At 36.3% G+C, this 24,612-nt stretch overlaps 2 non-coding genes and 1 pseudogene across 2 annotated transcripts; 2 read left to right on the top strand and 1 right to left on the bottom strand.

The window, feature by feature from the left end:
• LOC132296135 (putative pentatricopeptide repeat-containing protein At1g26500) overlaps positions 1 to 24,612 on the bottom strand; it is a 50,703-nt pseudogene that overhangs the window by 14,562 nt on the left and 11,529 nt on the right.
• Positions 8,512 to 8,671, top strand: LOC132297590 (U1 spliceosomal RNA). Its single transcript, XR_009479294.1, has one exon. It is a non-coding gene; the product is annotated as a U1 spliceosomal RNA (small nuclear RNA).
• LOC132297600 (U1 spliceosomal RNA) lies at positions 24,158 to 24,318 on the top strand. Its single transcript, XR_009479304.1, has one exon. It is a non-coding gene; the product is annotated as a U1 spliceosomal RNA (small nuclear RNA).

Below are 24,612 nucleotides of genomic sequence, written 5' to 3'. Positions count from 1 at the left end.
ACATATAAAAATAAGTGACAACGAATGAAACCAAAGTTTGATGTTGGGTTTTGATTGTTCTGGCACTTGGGAATCAGTTGATGGTAAAGCTTCAGCGTCAATGACTGGTTTGAAAACAATGTTCCATACACAAATAAAAGCTAATAAACATGTATTTCAAGAGTCAATTATCAGATCAAAGTAATTATGCAAAACAAACAACGAGGACACGAGTTACGGACCCAAAGGGAAAAAGATGTTCTTTTTCTTTGTGTGTGTGGGTTCATGTGTTTACTATTTAGTGGAGCTAATCCACAGCTGCACTTGAGATTGCCAGTGCTATACTGCTATATAAATAAAACTAAGCTGAAAGTATCAAAAAGACTCAAATGAATTTAGACCATCTAAATTGATATGCGTGCTATTTATTGAATGTTATCGTCATGATATTTTGTAAGTAGATGTGGGTTCCTTATCTTCTTTTTGAACAGCATGCACAAAAAATAACCTTGCTTATAGAGAATCAAGAACAAATATTCAAACTTCTGTCCTTCAGCAAATAAGGCAATTTTGGTAAAAAGTTAAACATAGTCTATTGATTCCACTCTTTCCCCCAGTTGATTTCATAGCATACACTTGGTAAAAATTGATCACCACAGTTACATGAAGGGGCGGAGCCAATTAAGGCCCAGAGGGGGCATGTGTCCCCCCTCACTTTGCTCCAACTTACTATACATAGGTATATATTTTTGGTATATATATATACTTATATGGTAATTTTAAATAGTGCCCCCCTCAAATTTTCAAATTTATTTTAATTTCCTTTTGAAAAAAAAAAAATGACATATATCCCTTCTTCAAATATACAATATATTTTTCCTTTTCTAATTTTTGTTTCCTTTTTCAAAAAATTTCTTTTTTCACTTATGTATAATTATGTATTTTTCTATTTTTTTTTTAAAAATTATTTCTTTTTATCGATGACATTTGTGATTGTTTTTAATTAAAATATTATTAATTAATATTTTGATTCTTATATTTGCAACTATATTTTTTTACGGTATTTATTTAGTATATTATTTTACAACTATTTTTTTCTTATTTGTCTTTTTGATTTAAAAAAATTATATTGTCATATTTATTATTATTATTTTTTTTAACAAGTGCATTGTGCCCCCTCTGAAATAATATCCTGGCTTTACCTCTGGTTACATGTTCAAATTACAAAAGTGAGATGTTTTGGTAGTTGCTGTTCTCATAACAACTCAAGTAAAGAGAATACCTAAAGGAAATAAATCAGATTAGAGACGTTTTGTTAAACCCCCATTTAATGTTAATTCATTTTTGCCAAGGAATTTTGATGACCATTGTTCTACAACGGTATTTCATTTTCATTTTTTCTGTATTACATTACCCTCTAAAAGTAAAACAACAATAAATTTACTTGGGCTGTATTTGCAGCATGGAATTGGAATTGGAATTGGAATTAGTTAAAATTTTGCTTCAATTTTTTGAGTTGCTTTTCTCCAATTCTAATTCTAATTTCATGCCGGCCAAGTATAGCCTTAAGCAAAATCTTTTAAGCAATCCTACTAGCCAACAACTAGTTAGCATCAAAGAATTATATAATCTCACTTTAAATGCTTACCAGCATTTGGATTGACCTTTAGTGATTTGGCTGCTATCAAGATCACCATCCACAATCTTTTCCACATTCTTATCCAATTCTCTAACATCCTCCAAACACACTTCAAATCCCGAATGAAACTCACTATTTGAAAATTTAGCACAACATCCAAGAAAACTTTATCTTCTGAGCTATTCCATCTTTCACCAACTCCACCACTAGTAGGGCTGCAACTTTGGCGGGCTATGTAATGTTCCTGAATTTTATCATTTTCTAATTTCTAAAATTTTCTGATTTTAGGGGGTATTTTCGTCTTTTCTCATTTTGCATGCCGTGGGGTGTGCTGGGTGTGTCAAGAGAGCTGGTTTGAGCGTTTCCTTGATTTTAAGACTCTTGGAAATGTAATGGTTGTCATTTCGGCATTTTTCATTTTTCGGGCCTAAAGGTCCCAAGTGGGACCCGTTACCGTGGTTGTTGCGCACGGGTGCTATGTTGTGGTTATGTTTCATTTCTTGCAATGTTAATTGTGCATAGAATTCTTATTTACATGTTATTTTATGTGATGGAAAAAAAAATTGGTTATTATATATATGCATAAAAATTAAAAGAAAATGAGATTTTTTCTTGGTGGGGCCCACATATAACTTTTAATGGCTTTAAAGCCATTTGGTATGCATTTTTCACCTCACCTTCTCTTACTCTCTCTCGGCTAGCTCTCTCCCCCTCTTAACTTTCCCTTTTTCTTTTTCTTTCTATAATTTCAAACCTTGATTTCTCTCTAATCGTTGGGAGTTTTGTTGTGTCGTTTGCGGCAAGTCGGAGAGCTCTTCAAGATCTACGATTTGATCGGAACCAATCTCCATTTGGCCACCATTTTTGGATTTCAAAATTTTAGGGTTTGAGGTGAAATTGGGGCTTTTTGAGGAATTGCACTCTAATTGAGGTAGGGGTTCTCTTAATGGCTAAGTTTTGACTTTTAATGAGTAAATTTTAGCTTCCCTTCTTTTTTCTATTGTGAATTTGTTGTTTTGTGAAAGGAAATAGTGTATTAAATGTTAAAAGCTTGATTAGTTGTGTGGTTGTTTGACAATGTGTATATAATTGATGGATTGTTTCTATATGAAGATTTGATGAAAAACATGTTAAGACTATTATTGATGGTTATTGTGAAATGCCTTGCTATGTTTATTGTGTAGTAATTGGCACACTGACATTATAGTTGTTGTAATACATTGCATAGCATGGCAAGGATGGAGAATTTTTTTTAAAAAGGAATTTAAAAGGAAGGTTGTTGTTAAAATGGGGAGTTTTTTTTTTTTTTTTAAATGAATCGGATTTCGCGAGTCCGGGGCTAACTTGACCTAGAGGGAGCGCGGCCCAGCTTTGGGCGTGAAAAAGTTGATACTATATCATTTAACGGTTGCCAGAATTGGAATCAGGGATAGTCATCAATCTCGCCTCGGTAAAGTCAGCTAGTGAGTTTTTCCAAAGTTGTGGGTTAGGCCGATTCAAACCGAGTTGGAAATGGGGTGCATTTACATTTCATTAACATGCATGGCACTAGTAGAAGTTGTGTTTTATGCTAGAAATAATCTTGGTTTATTGGAGTGTTTTACTGTGATACCCCCGGATTTTCGGATGCGGGTTCGCCTGCCCACGCCCGAATACCCGAGAATATAAAAAACGAATCGGCAATAATCGAACATAGAGTACAAAATATATAACAGGAATAAATAAATGACTAAAAGAAACCAAAATGATAATCCATTAATAAAACCTCAGAATAAATTTTCATTAATAAATTCTTCTGATACAAATAATCCTCTATCTTATATAATTCGGGAATCCATACTATGTAGACCCCTGAAAAAACCAAAACTGAATGAATCACGGTCTACCACTAGATACAGAAATCACAAAGGGAACTTCTACATAGACGATCCGGAAGAATGAAGTAGATTATCCCTGCTCAGTACGAACAATCCCCCTACTCTTGACGAATATCTGAAAAATGATGGTGGGTCAGGCCCACAAACAAGTTCTACTCTACTACAGTCTAAATAAAGACCCGATACGCAGATACATCCTAAATAACTCAACAATAGCTAAATAGTCCATATATATATATATATGTACACACTATAGGACGCTCGCTAGCCCATAGTTCTATCTCAGCCTGAATAGAAGGTAACATGCAAATTACACATCACGTGGGCATGTATACCTAGACCTACCAGGGAACATCAATTATGTCCAATTATCTATCCTAAGCAATATACGCACTCTAACCATGATCCTAAGACTCAAGCTCATATCACGATACTATAATTATATATATATAATATCCTTCCTAATACAGAATATAAAAACAAACATCCAATATGTTATTCAACTGTTTTAGTTGACCTGACATGAATATAGGTAGGACTTAACCTTTATAGTTAATCCATTCCCTATTTCAAAATAGGTAGGAGTTAGCGTTTTGATCTAATACATACCTAATATGCCACTGTCCCATACCGGTGCATATAATCCAAAAACAAATACAATAATTGACAAAATAGAATAAGCAATTCATTAATTAAAATCCAATATAGGTAGGAATTAACGTTTTGATCTAATCTGTACCTAATATGCCACCATCCCATACCGGTGCATATAATCCACCAAAATTGATAGAAATAGAAATAAATAGTTCATCAATCATAGTCCAGAGTAAGCATAAGAAAAATCTGATATGTATATGATCATATTATGCATCAATTACAAGATTTAAGAATCATGTCACAGTCCTTTAAATTGCTAAATTAAAGTGAAACAATTAAATCCTTTATATCCGTTAACAGCATGCAAAATTGTTTAAACTTTCATACTGTTGTATTCATTAACATATAGATATAAATTATGCAATATGGGGTTTTAATATAACATGAAATAATATTTAGAACCTTCCATATTAACCCAAAATAGTTCGGGAACCCTAATCATCCAAATAGTGCTCAGAAACCACCTCCAGTACATACTTAAGCAAGAAAGCTTGCTCTCAAAAGTGGAGAGCAAGCTCCCACACAAAGAGAGCCGGCTCCCCTACCCTTGGAGCCGGCTCTGTGCCTTAGGGAGCCGGCTCCCTTCACCATGGAGCCGGCTCTCTTTCTCACAGAGAGCCCTGGGCAAAGAAAAATAGGGAGTCGGCTCCATCCCCTTGGGAGCCGGCTCTATCCTTGCTTCCTGTCGTCATCTTCGTCTTTGACGATGTTAACATCCCTCTAAAATCTTTAGTTTAAGTTCCTAGAGGTCCAATTATGTCCCATAACCTCCAGAATAACATGTAAACTCAGTACACATCGTTACAAGATTTTAAACAGAATACGAAACAATTTATATGATAATTCAATTTCAATTAAATCAACACATAAAACAGTTTAAAGTCTGAATTAACATGCATAAAATAACAGTTTTTAAAGCCCGATTTAATCCTGGAGGTTATCTAGGTATGCATAAAACACAGGTCAAAGGAAAAGAGCAAGAAATAGAACTTGCCTTTGGTTTTAGTTTTGGTTTCTCTAATATTTCTGATGGCTCCTTAACTACTGTCTACTACTCCTGGTTCAACCCACAAGCAATCTTCTTCCTTCCTCCTTGGTCCGACCTTCAATCTATGGCCAAAACCCCAACAGATCCTCTCAGTTTCACCAATGTGTGATTGAATCCGTGTACAGGATCTCCTGGGTGCCTCCAAAATGACCTTGTCATGACGAGTAAGGTTCGTGTCTAGTTTGAAAGTGAGACAGATTGAGACAGATTGTAGTTTTGGGCTATGAATTAAAAAGGAGTGAAAAGGTATGTTATCTTTTAAAAAATGAGTGGGAATGTAAATTTTGTATTGAAAAGGTCATTGAGTGTGGTCTTTTCAAATTCTATATTTTGATTAAAAAGAAAAAAGAAAGTAAAAAATGTATGGAAAAAATCAAAATTCTATACACTTTGTCACTTTTATAAATAGTATAGATAGATAGATACAGATTTCTGTATTTGATGTAACCCCGAATCATCATGTTTCTAGCTGAGGTTTACCAAGTGGCTTGCGTTGCCATCAAAAAAGCCATCAAATGTATGAACTCCATCAAAGCAAGAAATTCAAAGTGTAGTTAAATAAACAATCTACATTTTGCATAGTGTTACAAATTGCAATCAATATTTATCCTTTAATCTACAAAGAAATAAACATGAATGTAACCTTTATGTTTCAACAAGTAGAGTAGTTTTGACTTTGGGATTATGCAGAGTGTGGATATTATAATTGTTGAATCCGAAGCTCCAGTGTGTAATGACACTTGCTGTTTCTTCACTTGCCCTTCCCTTTTTTTTTTTTGGATTAGTTGCTTCACTTGCCCTTCTCAACTTCAAAAGCCCATTGATCAATCCATGAAATACACACTTATATCTTTTTTCTCAATCCCTTCCACAATCTTATAAGCCTCTCTAACTCTAGGATTTGTCAGTAGCCCAAAAATTAGCGATGCCAACGTCAAATTATCAGTTTCAATCCCTCTCTTATGCATTTCTTCGAACACCAAATGAGCTTGCCCAAGCTTACTTTTTTTACACATCCAATTGATCACAAACCAAAATCATCAATCCCTTTGGTCCTCATTTATTGAAAAAGTGTAATGTTTCTTATTTTCGTCATTTTTCATTTTTTTGAAGTTTATTATTTAATTGGAGACTTACCAAATTGAAGATTTATGTTTCAGTTTATTGGATTAGGTTATGTTGCATTATATATATGTATATATATATATATATATATATATATATAAGTATATATTTTGATTTATGTATATATTGTAGCATCTGATGAAAGAAGCAAAAAGATGCACTGCCGAAATGAGATATTTATTTTCTTTTTCCTGTGGGACCCACCATTAATTCAATTATGTAATGACCCAAACCGTCACTTCTTCCATCTCTCTCTGTCTCTCACGCATTTTTTTCTTTTTCATCCAAAGCTTCAAATCTTGATTAATCTTCAACCGCTGAGAGTTTTTGGGTGCCGTTTGCGGCAAATCGAAGAGCACGGCAAGATCTTCAAGTGGGTGTAAGCAATTTCAATTTTGGTGCACTCTAGGGATTTTGATTTTTTGGCTCACTTTGGGGATTTTTGCATCTAAGTGAGACAGGGGTTCTAATTCACATGTTCTTGGGTTTTTTTTTTATGAATTACTCTTCTTAATTGGTAATTAGCATGCTTGATTTGAAGAAATTTCATGCTATGTTATAAGTATATGTTGTGCCAAAGTTATGACTATGTGTTGCTTGATATACATGATGATAAAGCATGTTTAATTATTAATTTATTCAAGCCCTTTGTGCCTTTAGTGCTAAGTTTGTGATTAGAAAGCATGAAATATAAATTTTTGAATTTTTTGTTACAAAGTATGTATATTGTTGAATACTAATTTGATGAGCATGAATTTCTTTATTTGTACAACATTGAGATATATGAGACATTCATGCATAGCATTGGACAAAGAGAAAAAAAAAAAAAAAAAAGGGAAAGAATTGTTTTATAATGAAATAAAGGGGTTTTGGGAATTTTTTTTTGATAATGGCTACAAAATTCCTAAAACGAGTTATCAAATCAGAAAGTGGAGTACATTTTCATAAAGTAGAGAAAGAAGGAAATGGTATAGGTAAAAAGTGGAGTATCAAATCAGTGGTCCCCACCCGTGATAATTGCACATTTGGATAATGCTATAAATAATATATATATGTTTTATAAACTAGTATTTAAACCTTTCTATAGTGTTTTTAGATCACTTTTCTCTTTCCCTCACAATAGCTATATTCATTTGTAATTTACATGGCTCAAACAAATAATAATAAAATAGATAATGAGGTAAATGTACCACACCATTTATTAAATAATGTTGATGCGACATTCTACTTTTATAAAAGTAGATAGAGTATGTATGTGATCCACACCGAATGCTCTTAGTTGTGATCGTCCTTGTCTTAAATCGAGTCAGATGATACCTATGAAGTATTGTTATTCTCATTGCATTCCATGAATGCGGTGGATCTTTATTTATTTATTTTATTTTATTTTTATTCTTCAACAATTTGTTTCTAATAAGTAAACACTGATGGATGAATATGTAATAGTCTAGTGAGAGAAAATGAGAAACATTTATAAACACACAAACATTGAAATTAAACCAACCAAGGAGGAAAATAGAACAAAATGCCAAAAAAAAAAAAAAAATACCATTAGTGTCCCACATCAAGTATAGTCACTGTAAATCTAACAAAATTAATCCAACAAAATATGAACACTTATTCTATTGATTTGAAAACATGTTAAAAGACTTGACACACTTAAGTCAATCAATTATACAAGGACCACGTCCTAAACTAAGTAAACTTTACATAACAAAGGTATCTTTTTCAAACATGGCACATCTGCTCGAGGAGCTTCGTAGTAAAGATATCACTCTGTCAAAATTATTTATCCTTCATCCCATACCTATCCAAACACATAATCAAAAATTCCTTCTTTCTTCAAGACTGGTATTTATTTATGTCCTAATTGCTAACAAAGATCATATATGCATTTACCTTTTATAATATACTACCATACTAGTACTTGACAAGAACAAAAAGAAAGAAGGCTTGTAGCTCGTGAAGGGTAAAAGGTCTGTCTGTATCTATCTTGGGGTTAGGTGTAATGTTTGGTTGTGCTGGGGGGTGCGTATGCGTTGTTGTATCCCACTCTTTGTGAATTTTCGATGTATTATTTAAATTTGCATCTATGTGTAGTTGCTTCTGCTGTCACACATCGAAAAAACATAAATTGAAGTTATGTAGATAGGCTTATATAATGAGTTGAAAGCACAAGTTTCAACATACTTACTTGAACGGGATCTATGGGCGATTGATAAGGTCCATGGTCTAGGTTGGTGACCTCCATTGCACTGAGGAGGGGTGCCTGCCTAAGGTCTACTCAAGTAGTAGAGCCTACATTATAATTTGTGGTAGTGGGGCCTACGTCCGCGCGGCCCCTGCCCAATATTTGAATTTAAAGTTTTTTATATTGTTAATAGGTACGTCATAATTTGTGGTAGTGGGGGCCTGCGTTCGCGGCCCCTACACAATATTTGAATTCCAAGTTTTTTATATTGTTAATGGGTTGGGCTATAAATATATATAGCTTGGCATGGAGATTATGTTGGTTGTTATTACTGATTTGGGCCTCATAGAATGAAATCCATAAGTATTATTACTAAATAGATTTTTTATTTATTTATTTTATCAATTTGAGACTGCTATTTTTATTTTTAAGTTCGTCACTCACAACATAAGAAGTCTAGTAGGATAGGATAATAATATAATAGACCATAAAACTCCTATTAGGTTAGGAATTTGAAAATGGAATTGGTACCAATCCTTAAGTTTGAGCTCAAGAACGACCCTACAACTATAGGACATTGTTCCGACATACTCATACAAATTACATCAAAATAACTCCAATGTCAAATTATCAGCTTCAATCCATCTCTTATGCATTTCTTCGAACACCAAACGAGATTGCCCGACCTTGCTTTTTTACACATCCAATTGATCACAATTTGGTCCTTATTGATTGAAAAGGCTTTAATACTTCTTTAAAAGGGTCTCCATCATTTTCTCAAGCATCTCAAAACCCTTCATCAACCATCAAATTCCAAACTTTAGAAGCCCTCAATGAAATCATTACAATTTGCAACAATCAAATCAGTAAATGCATAAAGATACTACGTCTTCCATAAAGGTGGACTCACCGTGATTATATTATACGATTACTTAGAAAAGACTTTGCATAAATATTTGATTGGTAGATCCATTAAATGTGAACTACTCGTGGGTTCATCTTAGCTGCATTCCAAGAAGACTGACCGTGATTATATTATACGATTGCTTAGAAAAGCCTTTGCATAAATATTTGATTGGTAGATCCACTAAAGGTGAACTCCTCGTGGGTTCATCTTGGCTGCATTCCTGGAATTTTGCAACTCTGGCCAAACTCATGTCCTAGATTCTACTAGTTATCTGACTTTATTGACAAGTTTAAGTAGATCGAGTAATAGAATTTGTATGTGGTATATTTTAATATATATCTTGATATATATCTTCTTCAAATGATTACGAGTACGTTGATAAACCCAGATAATCAATCATTTTGGACCTCATTGATTGAGAAAGCTTTAATGTGAATTGATTAGTCTCGAAAAGTGTAATACCCCTAATTTTAAAAGGATAGTCTCGGCATTTTGATTATTGTTTTATTGCATTTTTGTGTGACTATTTGCTTATTTGTTTAATTGTTTAATGGTTTTAATTATTTATTTGATTTAGTTGTTTAATTATGTATTTAAATTGCATTAATTGATTTCTTGTTTTCTTTAATTGAATTGTTTGATTTAAGTGTCTTTTGTATTTTCTTTGATTGGATTACTTTAGTGTGATTAATTTTAATGTATAACTTAGTTTAATTAAATGTTTTATTGGATTTAATTTGTGTAATTAGATTAAATTAGTAACAGTTATAATGTATTAAATTAGTAATAGTAATAGTGTTAAACAGTAGGGTTTATTTTCTTTTAGAATGCATGTTGTGGCCGACTAGGATTTACATTAGGGCTCTGTCTCAAATTATACGTGGTTTAGGGTTTTAATGTTCTAAGCCGATAAATATAATATTACGGTGGTTTAGGGTTTTACAAACATAAACATAGTTCTATTCACATAAAATAGAGCGTTGAGAGAACGGAGGCACCGTAAGGGTTGTCAAGGAGAAAAATAGAGAGGACTAAGGGAGTGTTGTTGTGGATTAAACCAGAACCATAGGAGGCTTGAAGGTATTCAGTGGTTGCCGAAAATTTAGAGACGACGCTGGGATTTCATAACTGAAATCACAGGTAAGTTCTTTTCTTTCTCTCTCTCGTTGGCTTGTGTTCTGTGCACACCTAGATGATCTCTAGGACTTTAATTGGACATTAAATATATTTTGCATGTTTAATATATGTTAGAATATTAGCTGGTATGTTGTGATACCCCTTGGATCCGAGACACGGGTTGATCAGGCCCAGGCCCAAACCCGAGGGAATATCAAACAATTAATATTTTATAATGAACACGGAATACAAAATAAATTAAGAAATGAAATTAAAGCTGGAAGGAACTAAAAATAGAATCCCCAAAATATTGTAATTATTAAAATCCATCAAACCCAAACTCCAAAACTCCATCAGTTTACAACTTGGGAATCCATCTCTAGTGGACCCCTATTAAACATCCAAACGGAAGATAGAACAACTGTAATAAACGTCCAGAAATAAAACTATAGAGAGAGCCCTACATCGTCGGAAGAGTGAATAGAGACCTCTGCTCAGCACGAACACGTCTAAGCCTGGAACTGTCGTGTACCTGAAAAATAGAAGTGGGTCAGGCCCACGCGCAAGTTCTATACTACTACAATCCAAATAGAGGCCCGATACGCATGTACATCCTAAACAATTCAACAATTGCTAATAGTCCATAAATATATATATAGTCACACTAAAGAACTCTCACTGGACTACAGGCCGGTCTCAACCTGAATAGAGGTAACATGCTAAAACACACACGAAGTGGGTATATGTACCTATACCTAAACAGGATACACCTCCAACCATCGTAGCCAGCTACACATCCCGATGCATATACGCTCCCTAGCCATCGGTCCTAAGGCTCAAGCTCATACCGAGGCACCATAACAGTACATATATAAAATCCATCCAAAATCCCTGGTATTGCCGCTCAACAAGTAGTTGCCATGACAATACAAATCCACAGGACTTAACTTTTAGTTAATCCCATCCTTATTCCAAGTAGGTGGGTAATGGTATTGTTTTAAAAACCAAACCCATCCTTAGTATGCTACCGTCCCATACTGGTGCCTACTTTCCAATCCTCCAGTAGTCAATAATACCAATAAATCAAGTATATATCAACTAAATTCCAACATCCAACATTCAATGTTAGCAGTGATAAAATAAGCATTGATAAACAGGGTCACAACAACAACATATACATGCCCAATTTAAGTTGTTCCCTTTAGTCTGATATAAAGATAAAATTAATTATAACTTCCATTTAACACCTTACAAATGACATACAGATATGTAGGGTATGTATCACAAAATCCTAACCTCCATAGTTGATACTAACTGTGATAATGTAAGCATCAAAACAATATTCACAGTATGTATGTAGACATGCTCAAATTATAGTGTTCCACAAAACCGACCTAGTGTTAAACTCAAATCCTCCTAGTATTTAAGTTCCAACAGTTGCTATTACAGAAGTTAAGATAGTTATCATCTAGACCCATCCTTCTAATAATTTATACTAGCAGTGGTAAGGAAAAACATGAACCACAGAACCACAATGCATCCACAAACATGCTTAGTCTAGGTTGAACAAGCATACAACACTACTGTAACTACCAGTTTCATAGCAAAACAGATATCATTTTAGTTTGGTTTAATCTTCAGTAATCCTGGAATCATTTAAGAGTGCAAAGAGTATGAAGCCTAAGGGAAAGAGTAAGGATAGAATCTTGCCTCAGAAACTTTTGTTCAAAGTTTCAACGTCATCTTCTTAAAAAAAATCCCGGTGAGTTCCAAAACCCGGTTACTGTTCATGGGTACGAAACACTATTCTCGAACTCAAAATCTGATCTCCACCGTTCAGATTATGCGACACTGAGTCATGAACCTATCCTCCAAATTTTAGCTCGATCGGACCATGGACGAAGCGGAATCGGATGTTTGATGAAATTTGGGCAGAATGGAAAAAAAACCTGTGCGACCCAATTACTGTTTATGAGTACGAATCACTGTTCCCGAGGTCAAACTCTGATCTCCACCATTCAGATTGTGTGTCACTGAGTCATGAACCTATCCTCCAAATTTCATCTCGATCGGACCACGGACGAAGCAGGATCGGATGTTTGATGAAATCTGGGCAGAATCGAAAAAAAACCTGTGCGACTTAGTTACTGTTCACGAGTACGAATCACTGTTGCCGAGGTCAAACTCTGATCTCCGCCGTTCAGATTGTGCGTCACTGAGTCCTAAATCTTTCCTCCAAAATTCAGCTTGATCGGACCACGGACGAAGCGGGATCGGAGCTCTGATCAAACCTTGGCAGAATGTGAAAAACTGCGTTTTTCCTTCTCCACTTCCACAAAACGTGTGCTTTGTTTAAAAAAAACCCTACACAGACGTCTACCTTATACTTATAGAGTTTTCCTAAACCCTAGGTTCATTTAAGTCCAACTCACAATCCTAACCGGCCCATCCAATTAACGTAGAAACCTACGACGGCTATAATATAAAACCCTAATTCATACTGTAATTAAAACCTTAGTTAGATGTATTTACCTAATTACCCTATTCACCATTAAATACTTAACAAATAACCTAATTGAACAAAATAATAATTAGTAAGCCCAATTAAACCAAATAAGACACACATAAAATAAGACACACATAGAATAATTAAACCAATTACACTTAAACCATCAATGCCAATTAAATAATTAAAACACTAACAAGTAATTCCAATCAAATAACTAAAAATAAATATCATTTAAATAAATTAAATCACCACAAAAGAAAACAATTAAGCACCTAATAAAAAAAAATAATGACACATAATCAAATAAAATGCACTTAAATAATAAATTAAATACCATTAAATACCAGGAATATCCTTTTTAAAATTAGGGGTATTACATATGTTTTTAGTTTTGACTGGAATCTGTTGTTGAAATTGTATCTTAGTATTTAATCGTAAGCATGTCAAATCGGTAATAGTTTGTATGGTTCTTTTTAATGCAAACTATTTTAAATAAATAACTAGGATAATATAAGATGAAATTTAGACCCTTAGGTTCAATTTTTACCAAGAACAGAAGGGGTAGAAGCGGCCAGAGACAAAGCAGAAGGCCGGAGGAGGTTCAGGCTCTCAGAGAGGGAGAGAGCCGGCTCCATGGACGAGGGAGCTGGCTCCCCCCAAGAGTAGAGCCGGATCTAGAGGATGTAAAGCCAGCTCCACCCCTCTAGAGCCAGCTCCAAGAAGTTTTGGAGCCTGTTCTACAAGTTTAAGAGCAAGCTTTCTCACGATGATGTTTTCTGGACTTTTCTGGGCGTCGTTTGGATGATTTTAATTTTTTCTGAACTATGTTGTGAGTATACTAGGGTTCTTTATTCCAATTTCAAGTGTTATTAAAACCTCTTATTGCATAGTTCATGTCTCTATGCTAAAGGATGGAATAGTAGAAAAATATACAACTGTGCATGCTGTTAACAGAAAAAAGGAAACTAATTGCTTAATTTAATTTTAGCAAGTTAATGGGATATAGTATGATTATAAATCATATATTGAATGCATGATAGGGTCATTTATTTGTTAGATTTGATCTATGCATGCTCTAGATGTTAATTGTTGAAATATTAAATTCTTTTATGCAATTACATGGATTAACGCTGGAATTTTAATTGCTGAAATATTTAAATACTATTCTGCAATTATCTGGATCATGGTTTTGGATTGTAAATTGCTGAACTATTATTTATGTTGTATAATTTACATGGATGTGGAGGATTGTATGCACTGGTATGGGACGGTGGCATACTAGGGATGGTTTAGCTCAAAGCGCTAAGACCTGACCTATCGGATTAAAGGAATGGATTGTAAAATATTGAATCCTATTTGTGTTTAAGTTAGATCAACTGACTAAGTTGAATAACCTCGTGGATTAGTTGGTTGTAGTTAAGTCGTATCAACTGAATAAGTTGAGTGACTAACTGGATTGTATGTTGTATGTCAGCTTAATAAATAATTGAATGACATACTCTGGTTTTGGACGGACTTTAGATATATGGTTATGGTACCACGAGATAAGCTTGAGTCTCAGGCTCTTTGGTTAGCGTGCGTATATGCAGTGGATGCGTATCTTGCTATGATAGGTTGAGGTGTACCCTGTTAAGTTTAGGTACTCATGCTCACCTTTGGGTGCGTTTTCGCATGTTGCCTTCTATTTAGGTTGAAACCCCTATTGTAGTCCAGTGAATGTCCTTTAGTGTGGATATATATATGTATGGACTAAATAGATATTGTGAGGTATCTAGGGTGTATCTGCGTATCGGGTCACTATATGGATTGTAGTTAAATTAGAACTTGTTCGTGGGCCTGACCCACTCTTTTATTCTTTTCAGATTCAGGATGGTTCCAACCTTAGAGCTTGATCGTGCTCATGGGGGACAGTCTCTCATTCATCGGCTTACGTAGGACTGCTCTTTATGTTCTAGTTTGATTTATTTTCAATTATTCAGTTCAGTTGGGACTTTTGTTCAGGGGTCCACTAGATGGATTCCCAAGTTGTACTTTTGGAGGTTTTAGAGAATCGGATTATTATTTTTCATTATCGATTGGAGGATTTATATTTAATAATTCTTTCAGCTTTGTTATTTAATTCTTTCATTTTTATATTCTGTGTTCGTTTTAAAATATTAATTGTTTGATATTCTCTTGGGTTTGGGCCTGGGCCTTATTAATCCAGTCTCGGAGTCAAGGGGTATCACAGTTGGTATCAGAGCACTCGAGGTTCAAGTGTCTCTAGGATGTTCTGTATTAAGACTTTCGCGTAGCGTTTTCTCTTGATTAGAGCTTAAGTTTAGGATTCATTGTATTCCTTTACGGTTTGTTTAACCTTATACTAATGTTTGTCTTTATATGTTAACAGCATGGTCAACGCTAGAAGAGGACAGATGAACAGTCGACAGAGGAGAGTGGCACGTAGGCAACTAGAACGCCTGCGGGGTCAGCGAATGGAGGAAGAGCAGCAAATGCCTGGGTTTCAGTATGAGGATGGTTAGTTTCGGGAGGAGTAGGAGGAAGTTAGTAGACTCAGGATCAGGGAGGAGATCTAAAGTATCCTCTTCACATCAACGACCTTATTACTCGGGCTATAGAAGCAGGGGTAACGGCTGCACTTCAGAATTAGCCTCCGGTACAGCCGACACCGATACCGCACCGGTTTTTCAGACTGATACTTGGGAGAAGGCTAGGAGTTCTTTCACAAAGGGGAGCCCACCTGATTTTTCAGGCTCCGTCGATGCAAAAGTAGCTCATCAGTGAAAAAAGGATATGGAGCGACATCTTCACCTGGTTCAGTGCACGTAGGTTCAGAAGCAGATGCTTGCTACCTTCAAGTTGGTTGGGGATGAACTATAGTGGTGGGAGTCAGTTACCACCGTAGAGGAGAGGATGCCATTAACTTATGATTAGTTCAGTACTCGCTTTGATGAGAAGTACTTTCCTTATGCAGTCAGGGCAGCTATAAAGACTGAGTTTCTTAATTTGCAGCAGGGGAACCTGACAGTGGTAGAGTATGAGCAGCAGTTCACGCGCTTATCTCTTTTTGCTCTAGAGGAGGTGGATACAGAGGAGAAGAAGCAAAATAATTTCATTAAGGGACTGACGTGGTCTATCAGAAGAGCTATTACAGGTAATCCAGCTTATACTACATATGCTCTGGTGGTAGACGCTACTCTACAGCAGTATCAGTTGACCGTGGACTTCAGACAGGCCAAGGGTGAGAAGCGGGGTGACAGAGACTCTGCTAATCAGTTAGCTGAGAAAGGGAATAGCAACGAACACCAATAGAATGATAAAGGCAAATTCCAAGGACATCAGTCTTGGAAGAAGCATAAGGGTGGTTCGGATGCTTACAGGGATGGGGCACCTATTCAGTGACAGCAGAATGGGAGACCACAGGCAAGACAGGGTCAGCCACAGGCTAACCGATAGAGGAAGCCATTTGGTACTTTCTAGGGTAGTTGCTATGCTTGTGGAGAGTATAGTCACATTTCCAGGTAGTGTCTTAAAGCAAGACAGGGACAGGGACATCATGTGCAGCAGGGACAGAGGGCATCGGTACCTTTACCCACTTCACAGGTTCCACAGATTCAGGGATAGACATATCTGGCTTTACCAGTGCTGCCGTAGCCTCATGGACAGGCACTGCAATAGTTGTATTACGGTAGGGTTTTCAGCCCCATGCTGCAGGATATTTAGGCACCTCAGGCTGTTGAGGGTATGTTTCTTATTCATGGTTCAAAAGGTCGTGTTTTATTTAATATGGGTGCTACACACTCATTTGTAGCTAGATCTTTTATTGCTGTATCTGGGATAACGACGCGGGTATGTAGTAGACCTCAGGGTATTTCTACGCCTTTAGGCAGTACAACCATTCTATATGAGAGTGATGGGCCTGTGACACTAGATATTGGTAGACTCAGATTTTTAGCCAATCTTTTGGTTCTAGACATGCACACTTATGACGTGATACTTGGGATGGATTGGTTATCGCACTACCATACCCAAGTTAATTGTTATGATAGATCAATTTGTCATTGTCTTCATAGATGACATTTTGATTTATTCTAAGTCGGAGGACGATCAGGCTAGACATCTTCGGATTGTCTTGCAGACGCTTCGTGAGCGCCAATTATACTCCAAAGTTGAAAAATGTGAATTTTGGCAGTGGGAAGTGAAGTTTCTGGGTCACGTGTTATTAGAAAGAGAAATAGCGGTAAATCCAACCAAGGTTTTTGCAGTGGTTGAGTGGGGACATTCTACTTCACCTATCGAGATTCGAAGTTTCCTCGGATTGATAGGATATTATTGGAGGTTCATCCAGGGGTTCTCAAAGATAGCCGGACCACTCACTCATTAGACTAAAAAGGGTGTACGGTTCGTATGGGATGATCATTGTCAGAAAGCTTTTGATGAGTTGAAGACTAAATTAACTTCTGCATCGGTTTTGTCTACCCCACAGAGCGGGATAGAGTATCTTATCTACACAGATGCTTCATTGCAGGGTCTTGGATGTGTTTTGATGCAGGAGAAGTGACCGATTTTGTATGGATCTCGTAGGCTTAAGCCTCACGAGTTTAATTATCCAAAACATGATTTGGAGTTGGCAGCTGTGGTCTTTGCCTTATGTATTTGGAGGCATTATTTGTTGGGCGAGTCCTTCAGATTATTTAGTGATCACAAGAGTTTGCAGTATTTATTCACTTAGCGGGAGCTGAATATGAGACAACATAGATGGTTAGAGTTTGTGAAAGACTATCACTTCTCTATACAGAGGAAAAGCGAATGTGGTGACCCGTCGCTAGTCTTTCTGCTCTATTCACTACTGAGTGGAATGCTTTGAGGATGGTGGATGAGTTATTGAATGATTTTATGGCTTGTATGGTAGTTACACCTTTTATCATTCACAAGGTTTTGAAGTCACAACTCACGGATCAGCAGTGTATTGATAAAGTTGCAGAGATAGCTTCCGGGGAGGTTCCTTTTTACTATGTTGGGACAGATGGAGGTTTGAGGTACAAAGGACAGTTAATGGTACCTTTTGCTGATGATTTGAGGAAGGATGTGATGACTGAGACTCACCACTCAGACTTTTCTGTTCATTCAGGGGGCGACAAAATGTATCAGGATATGAAGCGACAGTTTTGGTGGGCAGGTATGTAAAAGGACATTGCCATTTTTGTCTCTCGATGTAGTACTTGTCAGATGGTCAAGATTGATCATCAGCGGCCGCCAGGAGCTCTACAGCCACTACCTATACCAAAGTGGATATGGGAGAGCATTTCTATGGATTTTGTGGAGGGATTGCCTAATTCATTCAAGGATCACAATTCCATTTGGGTCATCGTGGATAGGTTGACTAAATCAGCTCATTTTTTGCCTATTCGCACTGACTTCACTTTGGAGCAGTTGGCGAGACTTTATGTGATTGTTTCAATTTTTTCCATTTTCTAATTTTTGGAATTTTTCGTTGATGCAAGGGTATTTTTGTCCTTTTACGTTTCGAGTACCGGACATCGGGTGGTGTGCCGGGTATGTCGGATGGTTGGTTGGGGCATTCCATTGAGTCCAAGACTCTTGGGAACACAGGGTTGATTATTTTTGCATTTTTTCCGTTTTTCGGGCCAAACGATCCCGTGTGGGACCCGTTACCGGTATTGTCGCGTACGGGTATTTTGGTTGGGTCCATTTACATCGTAATTATTTTTATTTATTATGTTTTAAGTGATTTCATGTTAAATGTGCATTTATAGATGTATGTGGTGTAAAATTGACACAAAAGAAAAAGGGGAAAGAAAAGAAAATGGGTGGAACCTACCACTAAGCCACTTAAGGCCAAGAGACCATGTTGGTCTCTCATTTTTTCCTCTCTCTCCCGCTAGTCTTTCTTTCCTTCTCTCAAGCTTGTTTTTTCTTTTTCTTTTTCAATTAAAACTTTGAAGTTAGATCCCATCTTCAATACTTTGAATTTTTGAGGGTCGTTTGCGGCAAAACGGAGAGCACGACGAGCTCTACGCGTAAGTACCAATAATTTCAGATTTGGTGCTCCCTTTGAATTTCAAAATTCTTAACCCATTTCAAGGGTTTTGCTTAATTTTGAGGTACGGGTTTCTAATCCATAGAACTTCTTGTTCTTTTGTGAATTTTCCTCTCAATTTGTTGATTTGCATGTTGATTTTGTTAATATTCTTCCAAGATGAATAATGTGTTGTAAATGAGGTATGTGACCATGTGCTTAATTGATAATACTTGCAATTGCTTACTTGTATGTGATAAATTCTAGTTGTCTATGCTTACTATGCTAGACTAGGATTGAATGTAAAGATGTGGTAATTTCTTTAGAAGTTCTTGTATAACATATTGTAAAGTTTCAATTTTGAACATGCTGTAGAATGGAGAATCTCATGGCATGTAGCATTCATGCATAGCATTGGGAAGAAAATGGGAATAAGTGCTTTGAAAAGAAAAGGGGAATTTTTGGAATGAAGTTTTTATTGAAATGTTTTTATGAAAAACCCGGTCGCCGCGGAGTCACCAAAGGGCTAGAAGGTTAATGTAACCTAGAGAGAACTAGAGAGATTGCCCTAGTGTGGTTGAGCTATCTGGGCCCCATAATGATGCTGCGGAGGTACAACGGTTAGGGACAGTAGCCAATCCTTCTCTCGGCGCTGAGAGGGTACCAAAGGGGGTTACATTAGCGTTTTGAAAAGTGATGGATTTGAATGACGAAAATGGGGAGCGATATCGACATGCATTGCACTTCATTGCACCATATTGTCCATGTTGAAACTGGATATCATGTTTTATTTCCCGACATACTATGATCCCTATCCCTATTGCTCCTTTCTTTGTATGGATTCACGGGGACACAAGAGGTGTGTCTTAGGTACCACCTACTGAGCAAATTGCTCACCCCATTATACTTAACATTTTTCCAAAAATGGCAAAGGGTTGGCAGATGACAATCCACCGCAAGCTTAAGAGTTGCTAGAAGATCATTTCGTTACTTTTGGGATAGGCCATTCTTTTGTAAAAGCTCCATTTTGAGAAATGTATTCTAAGCTAGCCGTCTTGGCCTCAAAAATTTGCTATGCACCTAGATTTCTTAATTGCTATAAATTAAGTCATTTGCAAAGACTATCTATAAATTCCATGTAATTGAATTGAATGATGTTGTAAATGGATCAAGGGTTGGTATTTTATCCATGATTAGATTATGATGCATTTTCTGAATGTTTAAAGCAAGTTTAGATCATTTTAAAGTTCCCATTCAAGTTCCTCCATAGCTGCACAAGTGCAGTGTCATAGAAGCAGGTTCCAGGCTCGGCGGAGACATTTCGGTCTACCAAAATGGCACTTTGGTCGACCGATTCTTCTTTATACTCTCGGGATCTCTTATTTCGGTCGACCGAAATAGGGTTCGGTCGACCGAACCATCTTTGTACTCTTAGGATCTCTCTTTTTGGTCGACCGAAATGGGGTTTCGGTTGATCGGTTCTGGAAGGCTTGCTTCGGCCGATCGAAGCTCTACTTCGGTCGACCGAAGTGCACCTGTTTGGTCCACTTTGCTTCTTCCTCTTTGGTTATCTACTCTCGACTCTTGGGGATTTGTTTTAAGCCCTTATGAAAACTTAATGATGACCCAAAAGGTGACGCTTGATGCTAGAAATGATGAGTTTGACCTAGGTGACCTCGGGTTTGAGTCAGGACCCGGCTAACGGTTCGGGCCTCCGGGTTCGAGTTGTTACACTTTACATTACCGAGATTGTAAAGCTGCATGGAATTTCGTTGTCTATTATATTGGGCAGGGATTTGAGCTTTGTGTCCGGATTTTGGAAGAGCTTTCAGCAGGCTTTGGGTATAGAATTGTATCTTAGCACTGCTTATCATCCTCAAACTGATGGGCAGACTGAGAGAGTTAATCAGATCATGGAGGATATGCTTCGATCGTGTGTTATTGATTTCAAGGGCACTGGGAGGATTATTGCCACTTATGGAGTTTGTATATAATAATAGTTTTCAGAAGACTATTGGGATAGCACCATTTGAGGCATTGTACGGTTGATTGTGTCGATTGCCTGTTTGTTGGATGGAGGTTGGTGAGAGCAGATTCTTGGGTCCAGAGTTCATCAAGGATGCTTCTGAGAAGATTGCTTTTATTTGGAATTTCATGCGCACTACGCAGAGTCGGCAGAAGAGTTATGTTGATCGTCGCACACGTGCTTTGGAGTTTCAGGATAGTCTCAGCATTTTAATTATTGTTTTATTGCATTTTTGTGTGACTAGTTGCTTATTAGTTTAATTGTTTAATGGCTTTAATTATTTATTTGTTTTAGTTGTTTAATTATGTATTTAAATTGCATTAATTGATTTCTTGTTTTCTTTGATTGAATTGTTTGATTTAAGTGTCTTTTGTATTTTCTTTGATTGGATTACTTTAGTGTTATTAATTTTAATTTGTAACTTAGTTTAATTAAATATTTTATTGGATTTAATTTGTGTAATTAGATTAAATTAGTAACAGTTATAATGTATTAAATTAGTAATAGTAATAGTGTTAAACAGTAGGATTTTTTTTCTTTTAGAATGCATGTTGTGGCCGACTAGGATTTACATTAGGGCTCTGTCTCAAATTATACGTGGATTAGGGTTTTAATGTTCTAAGCCTATAAATATAATATTACGATGGTTTAGGGTTTTATAAACATAAACATAGTTCTATTCACATAAAATAGAGGGTTGAGAGAACGGAGGCACCGTAAGGGTTGTCAAGGAGAAAAACAGAGAGGACCAAGAGAGTGTTGTTGTGGATTAAACTAGAACCATGGGAGGCTTGAAGGTATTCAGTGGTTGCCGAAAATTTAGAGACGACGCTGGGATTTCATAACTGAAATCAGAGGTAAGTTCTTTTCTTTCTCTCTCTCGTTGGCTTGTGTTCTGTGCACACCTAGATGATCTCTAGGACTTTAATTGGACATTAAATATATTTTGCATGTTTAATATATGTTAGAATATTAGCCGGTATGTGTTTAGTTTTGACTGGAATCTGTTGTTAAAATTGTATCTCAGTGTTTAATCGTAAGCATGTTAAATTAGTAATAGTTTGTATGGTTCTTTTTAATGCAAACCATTTTAAATAAATAACTAGGATGATATAAGATGAAATTTAGACCCTTAGGTTCAGTTTTTACCAAGAACAGAAGGGGTGGAAGCGGCCAGAGACGAAGCAGAAGGCCAGAGGAGGTTCAGGCTCTCAGAAAGGGAAAGAACCGGCTCCATGGAAGTGGGAGCCAACTCCCCCCAAGAGTAGAGCTGGCTCTAGAGGATGTAGAGCCGGCTCCACCCCTCTAGAGTCAGATCCAAGAAGTTTTGGAGCCTGCTCCATTCTTGTTTGGAGCCTGCTCTACAAGTTTAAGAGCAGGCTTTCTCACGATGATGTTTTCTGGACTTTTCTGGGCGTTGTTTGGATGATTTTAATTTTTTTTGAACTATGTTGTGAGTATACTGGAGTTCTTAATTCCAATTTCAAGTGTTATTAAATCCTCTTATTGCATAGTTTATGTCTCTATGCTAAAGGATGGAACAGTAGAAAAATATATAACTGTGCATGCTGTTAACGGAAGGAAGGAAATTAATTGCTTAATTTACTTTTAGCAATTTAATGGGATATAGTATGATTATAAATCTTATATTGAATGCATGATAGGGTTATTTATTTGTTAGATTTGATCTATGCATGCTCTGGATGTTAATTGTTGAAATATTAAATTCTTTTATGCAATTACATGGATTAACGCTGAAATTTTAATTGCTAAAATATTTAAACACTATTATGCAATTATCTAGATAATGGTTTTGGATTGTAAATTGTTGAACTATTATTTATGTTGTATAATTTACATGGATGTGGAGGACTGTATGCACTGGTATGGGACGGTGGCATACTAGGGATGGTTTAGCTCAAAACGCTAAGACCTGACCTATCGGATTAAAGGAATGGATTGTAAAATATTGAATCCTATTTGTGTTTAAGTCAGATCAACTGACTAAGTTGAATAACCTCGTGGATTTGTTGGTTGTAGTTAAGTCATATCAACTGAATAAGTTGAGTAACTAACTGGATTGCATGTTGTATGTCTACTCAATGAATAATTGAATAACATACTGTGGTTTTGGATGGACTTTAGATATATGGTTATGGTACCACGAGATATGGTTAAGTCTCAGGCTCGTTGGTTAGGGTGCGTATATGCAGTGGATGCGTAGCTGGCTATGATAGGTTGAGGAGTACCCTGTTAGGTCTAGGTACTCATGCCCACCTTTGGGTGCGTTTTTGAATGTTGTCTTCTATTCAGGTTGAGACCCCTATTGTAGTCCAGTGAATGTCCCTTAGTGTGGATATATATATATATATGTATGGACTAGATAGATATTATGAGGTATCTAGGGTGTATCTGCGTATCGGGTCACTGTATGGATTGCAGTTAAATTAGAAGTTGTTCGTGGGCCTGACCCACTTTTTTATTCTTTTCAAGTACAGGTTAGTTCCAGCCTTAGAGCTTGATCGTGCTTGTGGGGGACAGTCTCTCATTCATCTACTTACATAGGACTTCTCTTTATGTTCTAGTTATATTTATTTTCAATTATTCAGTTCAGTTGGGACTTTTGTTTAGGGGTCCTGTACTTTTAGAGGTTTTAGAGAATCGGATTATTATTTTTCATTATCAATTGGAGGATTTATAATTAATAATTCTTTCAGCTTTGTTATTTAATTCTTTCATTATTATATTCTGTGTTCGTTTTAAAATATTAGTTGTTTGATATTCCCTCGGGTTTGGGCCTTGGCCTAATCAACTCAGTCTCGGAGTCTAGGGGTATCACAAAAGGGTCTCCATCATTGTTTCAACCGTCTACCCAATTATGTTTACAATAAAGTATGCCTTCTGAGATATAACCAGACTAACCTATGCATTGGAAACAAACACTCGTGGGATAATGATTGGTTCTGAAGTCTTACATCGGGAAAACATAAATGTGAGGTGTTTAAAGAGACTTATATATTAAGTTGAAAGCCTATGTGACAACATACTTACCTGAATGGGATCAATGGGTGATCAATAAGGCCTATGGTCTAGGTTGGTGACCTCCATTGCACTCAAGAAGGGTGCCTGCCTAAGGTCTACTCAAGTAGTGGAGCCTACGTCATAATTTTAATTTATGGTAGTTGGGGCCTGCGCCTGCCCAAATAGTTAAAGTCCAAGTTTATTATATATTGTTAATGGGTGGGGCTATAAATATATAAGGCCCAGTATGGATATTTCGGCCTCCAATCAAATATAAATGTGATCATGGTGTCATGGACTGAAATCCATCAATTATTATTACTAACTAGATTTATTTATTTATTTTGTCAAAATGCATTTTTATGAGGAAATGAAACTTAATTTAGAAATACTTTCAATTGATATTTAAGTTTTCATATTTGTTATTTTTGTAAAAAGAAAATTGTCTTTTGTTCAACATTGCTCCATTTAAGCTGT

Source organism: Cornus florida, unplaced genomic scaffold, assembly GCF_030987335.1.
Source record: "Cornus florida cultivar Cherokee Brave unplaced genomic scaffold, ASM3098733v1 CherokeeBrave_3.0.0_Hap2_Chr02, whole genome shotgun sequence".
NCBI lineage: Eukaryota > Viridiplantae > Streptophyta > Magnoliopsida > Cornales > Cornaceae > Cornus > Cornus florida.
The sequence above is the reverse complement of the archived record's forward strand: the minus strand, read 5'-3'. Positions and strand labels throughout refer to the sequence as shown.